This window comes from Delphinapterus leucas, chromosome 5 (genome assembly GCF_059928025.1).
Source record: "Delphinapterus leucas isolate spDelLeu-1000000601 "Yukka" chromosome 5, BTC_Dleu_Yukka2, whole genome shotgun sequence".
NCBI lineage: Eukaryota > Metazoa > Chordata > Mammalia > Artiodactyla > Monodontidae > Delphinapterus > Delphinapterus leucas.
Genome location: NC_143133.1, coordinates 134,480,701 through 134,493,620, shown reverse-complemented (window position 1 = coordinate 134,493,620; position 12,920 = coordinate 134,480,701). Strand labels below are relative to the sequence as shown.

The following is a 12,920-nucleotide window of genomic DNA, read 5'->3' as shown; positions in this document are numbered from 1 at the left end:
GAGTTTCCTGTGCTGTACAGCAGGTCCTTATTAGTTACCTATTTTATGTATACAGTGTGTCCATAACAGTCCCAGTCTCCCAGTTTATCCCTCCCCACCCTTATTCCATAACCATAAGCTTGTTTTCTACATCTGTGGCTCTATTTCTATTTTGTAAATAAATTCGTTTGTATCATTTGTTTTAGATTCCACTTACAAACGATACCATATGATATTTGTCTTTCTCTGTCTGATGTACTTTGCTCAGTATGACAGTCTCTAGGTGCATCCATGGTGCTGCAAATGGCCTTATTTCGTTCTTTTTTACGGCCGAGTCGTATTCCATCGTGTATATGTGCCACAGCCTCTTCATCCATTCCTCTGTGCACGGACACCTAGTAGATTTTTTAACTTACCGGACATCAGTGTTGGGGAAAGGTGGAACCGGACCCGGAGCCAAGCCGGGTGGAGTGGCAGCCCGGAGATGGCGCTGGCCACCGAGGCTCTTTCTGTGGGGCTGCACACGGAAGTGACAGTGCTCAAACAGCCGCTGCTCTAGCGAAGCTGCTCATCCTAGGGGGTCGCGAACCACTGCCCGCCCCCCACCACTGGGACCAGCGTGCCGGAGAGGAAGGTCCTCTCCCCGCCGAGTGTCTCCACCCAAGCCGAGGACACTGCGCGGTGGCTGGGAAGCTAGTGCTGTGCCGAGGCCTGAGCCCCTGGCTGGCGTCCACCGCCCTCTGCACCGTGACCCAGGCGGCGTGAAGAAGGCTCTCCCTCCGGAGGAGATGGAGCAGGTTTCCGTTAAGCCTGGCACGAAGACGTCTCTGACGACGGTGGTGAAGGAGACCTCCTACCTGATGATGATGATGCAAGGCATGTCCCACATGCTGGCCCACCCGCTGCGTGTCATCTCAGCGCGCTGCGTGGTCCAGTTCGTGGGAGGAAGGCCAAGTACAGCGGAAAGTTGAGCTCCATTGGGAAGATTTTCACAGAAGAGGGGCTGCTGGGATTCTTTGTCGGCTTGATCCCTCACCTCCTGGGAGGTGTGGTTTCCTTGCAGGGCTGTAACCTGCTGGCCTGCTTCCTCAGTGCCTACCTGGTGGGTGACACTCCAGGGGGGCTGGGGAACGACCAGAATCCAGGTTCCTGGTTCAGCCAGGCCCTAGCCATCCAGAGCCACCCCAGATACGTGATGGGGATGGCAGTGAGCGTACTGACCTACCCCTTCCTGCTGGTGGGCGGTCTCGTGGCTGTGAACACCTGCAGGCTGGGTCACCGCCTCACTCCTCAGTGTTGGAATCCGGATCTGCTGCTGGAAGGACCCGAGTGTGCAGGGCCAGTTCTTCCGAAGCTCCAGCCTCCTTCTCTGCCGGGTGTCATGAGGATCATACCTTGCCCTGGAGTAACCTGAATCACCTAAAAAAGCACACTGTCTCGGCCAGGACACCGTGGGTGAGGCCTGACCATCGTGGGACACGTGTAAGATGACCAGCCCAGCAAGACCTAGATGTGCTCCAGGCCAGCTGGACTTCAGTTTCCGTAGGTGCCATGAGTCTGTCCAGAAGCAGGGGCTGGGTGGCAGTGAGACTGCGTCCAGTGCATTGGTCACTGTTAGGCCTGGGGAAGGTGGGGCAGAATCCCCTGGCTTTGCAGATTTCCCGAGTCTGCCTCGTGCAGGGGGCCAGAGAATGGCTCGTGGAGCCTGAGGTTGGATGAGCAAAGGCTCGTGAGGTCAGATCCCAGCCCCCATTCACAGCCCTCAGGTCAGCCCCCCTCTTATCCTGCAGCTCAGCTGGGAGCTTCGCTCTCCAGCTTTGTAAATAGGGTGTGATCCCTTTTCAGGAGCCACCGTCATGTCCAGGCCTTTGCTAGGAGGCTGTCTTCGTTTTTCTCAACACTGCTTTTCTGATAAGGCAGCACCTTCTGAATGGAAACCGTGTGACTGCTCAGAATGTCCCCCTTGTCAAATGCTCGTCGGTTTCATGGTGACGCCTCACGTGCAGGTTATGGTTACTTGTGCGGCTGTGAACACCCAGATGTTAGGTAGATCAGTGTCTCTAGTCCTGTCCAGTTGCAAGTTCCTAATAAGATTTGACCCTTTTTCCCTCAAATAAATGCATTGGTGGTGATTTCGAAGAAAGTAAAATAAAATTGCCAGGTCTTTTAACACCGTTTATGAGAAATGTAAATGGTAACAGACCCAGATTGTGGGACTGCATGGGCTAAAAGAAATGCCTTTATAATTTATAGTAAGGCAAATATTATTGTTTAAAATTATTTGTATATTATAAAATTTATAGTATTTCATTTTTAAACAGCTGATTTTTTAAATTCTCTACATATCTTTTAGTGGAAGATAATCAATTACCATTAAACTGAAATTTTAAATAAGCACTAATACGTATTGCATGCTGATGTGTCACCAGTGTTCTATATACTTTATATCAATTTGCTTTTTAAGAAATAATTTACATGTTCGAAGAATATAATCAAAAAATGAAAAAGGTATAGAGTGAAAAGCTTTCTGGCCACTGAAGAAATACTTCAAAAATTTCCACCAGGAAATTCCAGCTTTAGGGGAAATCAATGCTACCATTTTCTTAAGTGTTTTTCTTGAGCTTTTCTGTGATTATACAAACAAATATATATACATATATATATATATATATATATATTTCCCTCCCCTGTTTTTACACACTGTTCTACACCTTGCTTCTTCTGATTAGCAGTATATCCTGGTAATATCTCATTCGATGGCATAAACATTTCCTTGTTCTTTATTACAGCATGGTATTTGATTGCATGAGTCCATCAGAACAAACGCTTATAGATGGATATTTAGGGTTTTTCCACTCTATTCTTACTATAACAGTTATCAATTTGCTCATTTACAAGCACATCTGTTCAATAAATTCCAGCTAGAGGAAGTGCTGGTAGAGGTATGTGTGTGCATTTGATAGATACTGATAGATATTGTAAACTGTTTTATGTGGTAGCTGTATCGATATACACCCCCTTGAGCAGTATACCTGTCTCCACCAGACGGTCACCTCCAGAGGTGTTATTGATCTTTTTGATCTTTGCCAGTCAGATAGGAAGTGTCTTATTTTGCTTTAAATGGATTTTCTTATTAATGCCTATAACAATAAGTACTATTATCATCACCATTTTATATATGAGAAATTAAAGCTTACAGAAGTTGGGATACTTGCTCAGTTACTCAGATAAAAGGTGGAAGAATCAAGATTAAATTCACCCTTGTCTGTGTCTTAAACAAAACTCCTAACCATTAAGGAACACAGCCAAATTGTCTTGAAACTTAACTTATATTTCTTATAATTATTTTTGATGATTCAGAACTTAATTCAAAAGGTGCAGCAGGATTTTGCAGTATCTTAGTGTCAGCATTATCACTATAATTATCACTGAACAATAGATGTGTGTCCTAGTTTAAAAGGCATCCTTGTAGATAGAAGGCAGGTAAACTGGCTTCAGTGGTCTCATATGCTATCGCGAATCCTGAAAAATTTCACCCCACCCCCAAAACTTCAGCCCGCATAATCCACACCCAGTGGCTTGGTTTCACAGCTAGTTGAACACAGAAGGATGAACTTATATTAGCTGAAATAAAACTTCATTAAGCCTAGGATGCTGATGTCACAGTAACATGCTCAAAATCTAAAAGATAACACGAGGATTACATAGCACCTTTCTTCTTCATAGTTCAAAGTGCTTTGCAAATATTAAGTTCGGGTCTTCCTCACATGTTGACGGAGTAAAGTCTGCAAAACAAACAACCAAAACCATGTGACTATTCCCTGTCGCCTCCTGGCTTTATTGGAGAGACGGTATGTGGAGTGGAGAAACCAACTAGATGGGAATCATGCGCTCACATCATTCCAGGCTGCAATTTGGAGACCTCACATACTCCGGTACTGGTGTAGGTTTGACTTGTTTGCAGCTCTCAGTGGCGTGTTTGAGGTCTCTGCCCGCCTGGAGAGGTTTCACAAAGAGGAACCACTGTCACCACAAGCTCAGCTCAGAAGCCATGAAGTCTGCCCAAGAATCTCCTGGGAGGCGTTTCATGTCAACGGAGAAAACATGGAGCATTCACCAAACGGTGAGGGGCAAATTGGGGACCATCTGAAAAAGCAATAAAGTCGGACATGTAACGCACATCTTGTACCAAAATGAATTCCAGATGCAAAAAAGATTTAAATGGAAAAGAAAAAAAGTTATCTCAGATGGGAGAGGGATTTTATAGTATGACACAATACTCAGAACCCATAAAAGAAAATATTAATGAAATAGACTTCCAATTTTTAAAACTTCTGCATAGAAAAATCATAAAGTCAAAGACAGATGACAAGCTGGGAACATTTTATTCTGTGGACTGAAAAAAAAAAGCACAATGTGAGCGTTGTGAGTTTTATTTGGGGCAAAAGGAGGACTAGAGCCTGAGAGACAGCATTTCAGAGAGCTCTGAGAAACTGCTCCAATGAGGTGGGGAGGGGAGGGGGGAGGTCAGTATGTACGTGACTCTGGTGAAGGGGGGACGTGCAATCAAGCACACGTTTTGGCAGAAGTTTGCTGCTAGTCTCGAGGAGCAGATGTCACCATGAAGGATTTTAGTGCTTTTCTAGGTATGAGAAGATGCAAGAAACTGGGTTCATAAAATCTTCTCCTGAAAATATCTATCTGAAGACCTGTTCTGCCAGTTTCTCCCAGAGCACAGAGGGCCTCATTCCTGATCTCCAGCCTGAACTCCTTTTAGGGGGTGTTGAAGGTCAGCAGCTGCAGTGCCTCATGATTTAATCCTTGTAGAGGTAGATGGCAGGTGCCAGTTTGTGGTTGGCAATTCCAACTATTATCACAGGCAAGTACTTATTTCTGTAGTTCACAAAGAGCTTATACAAAGTAAATGAGAAGACCAACATCCTTAGAAAAGTGGCTGAGGAATATGAACTTACAGTTTTCAGAAATGGAAATATAAATGGCTCCTTTTTTTTTAATGTAGTAGCATTTGTATTTTATTTTTAATATCTTTATTGAAGTATAATTGCTTTACATTGTTGTGTTAGTTTCTACTGTATAGCAAAGTGAATCAGCTACACATATACATATATCCCCATATCCCCTCCCTCTTGAGCCTCCCTCCCACCCACCCTATCCCACCCCCCCATCCCACCCCTCTAGGTGGTCACAAAGCACGGAGCTGATCTCACCGTGCTATGCGGCTGCTTCCCACCAGCTATCTATTTTACATTTGGTAGTGTATATATGTCCATGCCACTCTCACTTCATCCCAGCTTCCCAATCCCCTGCTGTGTCCTCAAGTCCGTTCTCTACATGTGTGTCTTTATTCCTGCCCTGCCACTAGGTTCATCAGTACTGTTTTCTTAGATTCCATATATATGTGTTAGCATACGGTATTTGTTTTTCTCTTTCTGACTGACTCTAGGTCCATCCACCTCACTACAAATAACTCAATTTCGTTTCTTTTTATGGCTGAGTAATATTGCATTGTATATATGTGCCACATCTCCTTTATCCATTCATCTGTCAGTGGACACTTAGGTTGCTTCCGTGTCCTGGCAACTGTAAATAGAGCTGCAATGAACACTGTGGTACATGTAGCTTTTTGAATTACGGTTTTCTCAGGGTATATACCCAGCAGTGGGATTGCTGGGTCATGTGGTAGTTCTATTTTTGTTTTTTTAAGAAACTTCCATACTGTTCTCCACAGTGGGTGTATCAATTTACATTCCCACCAACAGTGCAAGAGGCTTCCCTTTTCTCCAATAAATGCCTCTCCAGCATTTATTGTTTGTTGATTTTTTGATGATGGCCATTCTGACCAGTGTGAGGTGATAGGTACCTCATTGTGGTTTTGATTTGCATTTCTCGAATGATTAGTGATGTTAAACATCTTTTCATGTGTAAGGCCAGACACTATAAAACTCTTAGAGGAAAACATAGGCAGAACACTCTTTGACATAAATCACAACAAGATCTTTTTTGACCCACCTCCTAGAGTAATGGAAATAAAATTAAAAAATAAATAAATTGGACCTAATGAAACCTAAATGCTTTTGCACAGCAAAGGAAACCATAAACAAGATGAAAGGACAACCCTCAGAATGGGAGAAAATATTTTCAAATGAAGCAACTGACAAAGGATTAATGTCCAAAATATACAAGCAGCTCATGTGGCTCAATATCAAAAAAACAACCCAATCCAAAAATGGGCAGAAGACCTAAATAGACTTTTCTCCAAAGAAGATATACAGATTGCCAGAAATGGCTCTTAAACTCATGTTCAAACTCACGTGAGAAAAGAAAGGCAAATTAAACTACACTGTGTCAAGAATTCAAAAGCTGTTAACAGCCTCAATTGGCCAGGCTCTAGGGGAAACTTGTATGCTCATGCTGGTGACAGTAATTTGGTCAAATTTAGGATTTAGGAAAACTCAAATGCTTATGCTCTTTGACCCACCAATTCTACTTCTAGGGGAATGGAAGTTTGAAGAGGGTAGTCAGGAAAGGATTCGATGGAAAGGCAAAGTCTGAAGGAAGTGAGGGAGTGAGCTGCGCTGATGCAGTGGGAAGACCAGCCCAGGCAGAGCACCTAAAGCTAAGATGAGTGGAGGGGGGTGGGGGTGGTAGGAAGAGGGACAGGGAGGGAGAGGCAGGCGGGTGGTGGGACAGCAGGAGGGCTAGTGTGGCCAGAGTCGGGAGAGCAAGGGGGAGACCATGCGGGAGATGGCAGAGAAGTTTTGGGGGAGCAGGACAGAAACACACATACACACATATGTATACACATCTGAATATATACATATATATTCTTTTTCAGATTCTTTTCTTTTATAGGTTATTACAAGGTATTGAGCATAGTTCCCTGTGCTGTAGAGTAGGTCCTTGTTGTTTATTTATTTTATATATAGCGGTGTGTATCTGTTAATCCCAAATTCCCAGTTTATCCCTCTCCCCCTTCCCCTTTGGTAACCATAAGATTGTTATCTATGCTTGTGGGTCTATTTCTGTTTTGTAAATAAGTTCATTTGTATCCTTTGTTTAGATTCCACATATAAGTGATATCATATATTTCTCTTCGTGTGACTTCACTTAGTATGATAATCTCTAGGTCCATCCATATTGCTGCAAATGACATGATTTCATTCTTTTTTATGGCTAACATTCCATTGTATACATGCGCCACATCTTTTTTATGCATTCTTCTGTTGATGGACACTTAGGTTGCTTCTATATCTTGCTTATTGCAAGTAGTGCTGCAGTGAACATTGGGTGCATGTATCTTTTTGAAATACAGTTTTGTCCAGATGCATGCCCAGGAGTGGGATTGCTGGATCATATGGTAACTCTATTTTTAGTTTTTTAAGGAACCTCCATACTGTTCTCCGTATTGGCTGCACCAATTTACATTCCCACCAGCAGTGCAGGAGGAAGGACGTTCCCTTTTCTCCACACCCTCTCCAGCATCTGCTGTTTGTAGACTTTGTGATGATGGCCATGCTTACCGGAGTGAGGTGGTGACCTGCACTTTTGAAAGCTCACCCTAACTGCTGTGCTAAGAACAGGGAGCGGGATGGAGCAGTTAGGAGCGATGGGGTGAGGCACGAGATGACAAAGGGTGGCATCAAGATGACAGCAGTAGAGGTGGTGGGAAATATCCAGACTGTGGGTGTGTTGTGAAAGTAGTCACTCGAATTATCTATCTGGGGTTGAGAGAAAGAGTCTAGAATGACTCTGAGATTTCTGACCTGAAAAACTGGAAGGGTGACCTTCCATGAACTGTGATGAAGGAGTCTAAGGGGGAGCAGACTGGGAAGGAGCTCAGGTGTCCAATCACAGGCAGGACCACATGGAGGTGCTCGTTAGACACGCAAATGGAAATACCAGCTCAACAGCTGGCTATAGGAATTTGGGGTTTGCGGGAGGGACCCGGGCCGAAGCTCTAAAATTAGGAAGTCAGCACATATAAAATGGTCAGCAAAGCCTGAGAACTGGCTGGATGAGAGCATCAAGTTAGTGCATATAGAGAAGGGAAATGGAAAAGCATCCTCCAGTGCACCAACACGTAGAGGTAGGAGTGGTCAGAGGAGCCACAGAACAGACGGGGAAGGAGCAACAAACGAGGCTAAGAGCAGAACCCAAGGATGGAGTCCTGCGAGCCAGACAAAGGAGGTCACCCAGGGGGCACAGTGACAAGTTCCCACACTGCCATTGGAGCGGGAAGAGGGGCCTGAGAACAGGCCATTCCGTCTGTCGTAGTGATGTGGGTCATCAAGGAGCCTGACCACACACGGTCTTAGATGGTGGGAGGGTGAATGCAAGACCGAGGTGGGTTCCAGAAAGCAGAGAATCAAGCCCCAAGATGTTACTACCGCTCATCCAGAAAAAGAATGAAATAATGCCACTTGCAGCAACATGGATGGACCTGGAGATGAGCACACTAAGTGAAGTCAGCCAGAGAAAGATAAATACCATGTGATATCACACTTATATGAGGAATCTAAAATAGGACACGAATGAACTTGTCTAAGAAACAGAAACAGACTCACAGGCATAGAGAACAGACCTGTGGTTGCCAAAGGGGAAAAGGGGGGAGGGATAAATTAGGAGTTTGGGATTAACATGTACACACTACTGTATATGAAATAGATAACCAACAGGGACCTACAGTATAGCGCAGGGAACTATATTCAATATCCTGTAATAAACCATAATGGAAATGAATATGAAAAATATATATATTTATGTATTCTATATGTATATAACTGAATCACTTCTCTGTACACCTGAAACTAACACATTGTAAATCAACTTTGATTTTTAAAAATGGAAAAAAAGAAAGCTATTACTGTCAATTTACAGGAAATATAGGAGAGACAGGAACATGCTGGAAAAGTCATGAGGATGCAGTAAGCCGAATCCAGAACGTGGGGACTTCCACGGGGAAAATGAGCTTTGTATAAAAAACCAGAAAACATAAATGGCATGAAAAGAGGGGAGGGGGCGAAACTGTTAGAGACGAAAAACCACCTCTAAATACAATATGTTGAGTGCCTGAGTTGAGTCAATCTATTATAAAAGAAAGATGTTTTTGAGACAAACTAGAAAATTTAAACCCTGATCATGTATTTATTGTAGATTTGTTGCATGATATTGGTATTGTGACTGGCATTTTTTAGAGTCATTATGTGTTAGAGATGTACAGTGGATGATTTACAGGTGAATGATATGACGTCTGGGATTTGGTTTAAGATAACTCCAGATTTAGGGAAGGCAGGTGCATGAAATGAGATTGACAAAATGTTTACAGTCTTTGAAACTGGGTAATGATATATGTCTTTCTACCTTTGTGTATGCTTGAAGTTTTTCAAAATAATTTAAAACAAAAAGACAAAAGCTAAATTCAAGACATATAAAAAAGCAGCAGCAGTGCTGAAGGGATAGCCATAAGGAAAGGGCGCTTGAAAGGCTTTTTAGATTTTTTTTCAAGGTGGGAGAAATGAAGGAACATTTGTATGCTATGGGGAAGGTGAAGCAGAGAGAGAAAATGCGATGGTGCCGGAGAGAAGGGAGAATGGCTAGGGTAAAGTCTCTGCATAGAGAAGAAGTTTTGAGATCTGGTGCAAACGTGGAAGAACGGACCGGTCGCCCACAGTAACAGGAGGTGGGCACGGGTGCGAGAGGCTCTGGACATAGGAGACAGGCGCGCTTTGAAATCCTGGAGCTTTCAGTTCCCTCAGGGAAATAGAACGCAGGGTCACCAGCCAAGCGTGAGGCTGGGGATGCCCTGTGGGAGGTCTGGGCAAGGAGGATGGTTTGTCCCGGAGGCCGGGCGAGGGGGAGGGATGGTGTGATTATCAGGCAGCGTTCAAAGCCTACTGGGAGTTCAGTGTCCAGAAATTAAAGTGAGCCTGATCGGCAAGAGTTTTTCTCTGGCCAGAAACCATGGATGAGCTCAGGGGAGGGAGAGGTGGAGTTTCAACCAGGCCTGTGGTCTTGCCAGGGGAGTATTCAGACGGGAGAGAACCAAGGGCGTTGAGAGCTGTATTTTTTTTTTTTTTTGCGGCACGCGGGCCTCTCACTGTTGCGGCCTCTCCCGCTGCGGAGCACAGGCTCCGGACGCACAGGCTCAGCGGCCATGGCTCACGGGCGCAGCCGCTCCGCGGCATGTGGGATCTTCCCGGACCGGGGCACGAACCCGCCTCCCCCTCATCGGCAGGCGGACTCTCAACCAGTGCGCCACCAGGGAAGCCCCGAGAGCTGTATTCTTTAGAGTCAAGCTAGGCTGCTGTAACAAAGCAATCCAACATTAATTCTGAGACTTAAAGCAGATTTTATGTCTATTTCAAGCCACAGACCGAAGTGACCGTTCCAGGTTACTGGGTCTCAGCTTCAGAGGATCCTTTAAGGGGCAGAGGGAGGGGCTTTCTCTCTCGTTTGTCTTTCGTGATGGGGCTTTGTTCCCATCTGAATCGTGGGTACTGGGAAGCAGGCACATCTTTACCCGTTATCAGGAGGGGAAAGAACGCATGAGGAGAAAGCACTGCGCTTCTTTTAAGGGCCCAGCCTGCAGGGGTCGCACATCACTTAGGCTCTTATTCCGTTGGTAAAAGGTTAGTCCTACAGCCACATTTAAATCAAGGAAGCCCAGGAAATGTCGTGTATATGGCCAGCTGTGTGCTCAGCTATAATTCTAGCATCTTGGAAGGAAGGAGGATGGATAGGGCAGGTGGATAATTAGAACTCTCTGCAAGGGTGTGAAATAGTAATTGACCAAGGAAAGTATGCTAGGTAAGGAGGAGAGAGGGGGTCCGGGGGGCTGAGCCGTGACCGAGAGGTGGTGGGTCGAGGGGCTGCAGACCTCAGCACAGGAACAGGGTGTCAGGGACCAGAGGCGCCGGGGGTGGCAGTGGTGGTACCAGAGCATGCTGGCCATTGAGAGTATGAGGTCAAGCTCTAGGGTGTGATCTCACGGTGCATGACTGACTCAGGCAAAAGCCTAGGAAGAAAGGAAGTCAAGGGGCTGAGGGCTGGAAAGCTGAAGCCCGAGCCAAACGGATATTGAAATGACTTAGAATCATGACAGGACTTTTCCTGGAGACGAGGACAGGGCGCCAGCTGCTAAAATCTCTGAGAAATAAGGGCAAAGGGCAGTGAGGCACAGGAGGTGGTGTATCTGATGACGTGAGATTCAAAGCTGGGGATGGGAGGAGGGGAGGAGTTCGAAAGTGGCCTCGAGGAGGAAGGAGACCCCAAGTCCACGCGGCTTATGGGACCTCAGCTCGCCGACCAGGGGTTGAACCCAGGGCCACGGCAGTGAAAGTGCCAAATCCTCACCACTAGGCCCCCAGGGAACTCCTCAGACATCCTTCTTACAAGAAAATTTTAAATGATCCTTAATGTTCAGTGAAAATAATGTTTCTGGAACCCTCACAGGTGGAAAAACTTGAGCATTTTTCTCAAAGCCTTAGGAAATGAGAAGCAAATATTTATGTCCTCTGGGTCTCTGAGTGAATCCACACTGGGAGACTCTGTCCAATATCCAGGTCATTTTGTCTCTTTAGTTAAAAAAAATATATCAAACGGCTTGTCAAATCTGCTATGCGGTAGAATCAAGCCACACTATCACCCAGTTTTAAGGAACTATAATTCTTTTGAATCCTTTCCAAGAATCTCTCCCAGATTATTCCTGTCGCGTTTCTAGTTTATGAATCAGGACTTTCATTCATTGATTTCTTCAACAAGTATTTCTTTCCTTAACCGTTCCAGCACAGCTTTGTCCTAGGCACTTAGAAGGTTATAAGGCAGTCCATTTCCAATCCCACAAGGGTTTGCAATCTATTTGGGATGGCAAGAGGAAAAAAAGAAAAAGGAAGGAAGGAAGGAAGAAGGCCTTTGAAGTAGTCAAAATATATGTGTCTTAAATTCAGAAAAAAAATGCGAAACCCATGAAACAAAAACTATGAAACTTCATTGTGGGACATGAAACAAGGCTTGCAGAGGTGGAGAGACTTTCTGAGTTCCTGGGTGGGAAGAGTCAGTATTGGAACAATATCAAATATGCCCAAATTCATCTAAAATGCAGTGCACTTCAGTAAACATCCCAACCCAGATTTTTACAAAATTGACAAGTTGACATAAAAATGATTGGGAAAGGTAAATAAGAGCCAAAAAAAAATTTTTATGAGAATGAGAGTAAGTGAGGGACTTGGCCCTTGACGGAAATCAAAATATCCTCTAAATCTGTAATGACGAGAGTCTCATAATTGACTGGAAAGGAAAACACAAATACGTAGAAGAGAATAGAAAGTCCATGAAAAACAGTTGGAAGTTAATGCTAACTTCTAACAGTGAGTTTTTCATATGTTGGACACCAGTCTAATTTTTAATGTTTAGAACACAGTGATTTTTTTAAAATTTGACTTGGAAAAAATTATAATGCTGTAACAAAATTCCTTCCATTCTCATCTACTTATTTACGTAAATACAGTTTCTCAGCGTTTACGTCTATAACAACAAAGGAAAAGTATGAATTAATGTTGAACCTGTCTGATTCTTGCAATGAGTAATATTTATCCATAAGAGTGAATAAGGTGAATCTTAGCTTTATCTGTCATTGAGAAATGCATTTATAGCACAATTTGATTTTTTATGTTTAAGAATTATAAATTTTTGTTATATTGATAAATTTTGAACTAGAATGATAGGATATTTTAATTTAGAGCTTCATTAGCCCAGAAAATTAAATTTATATACATATTTTGTTACAGAGTATAATTGAATAATCAGAGATTTTGAAGTATACAAATTGTTTTACATTAAGATAAAATTATGTGAGAGAAGTGAAATAGAAATATTAGTTCAAGGATATCAAAGAATGATGCAAAATCTTTGCCTGTTAAACA

At 43.8% G+C, this 12,920-nt stretch overlaps 1 pseudogene; it reads left to right on the top strand.

The window, feature by feature from the left end:
• Window positions 1-463: 463 nt before the first annotated feature.
• LOC149749244 (mitochondrial carrier homolog 1 pseudogene) lies at window positions 464-2,380 on the top strand (annotated as a pseudogene).
• The last annotated feature ends 10,540 nt before the right edge of the window (window positions 2,381-12,920 follow it).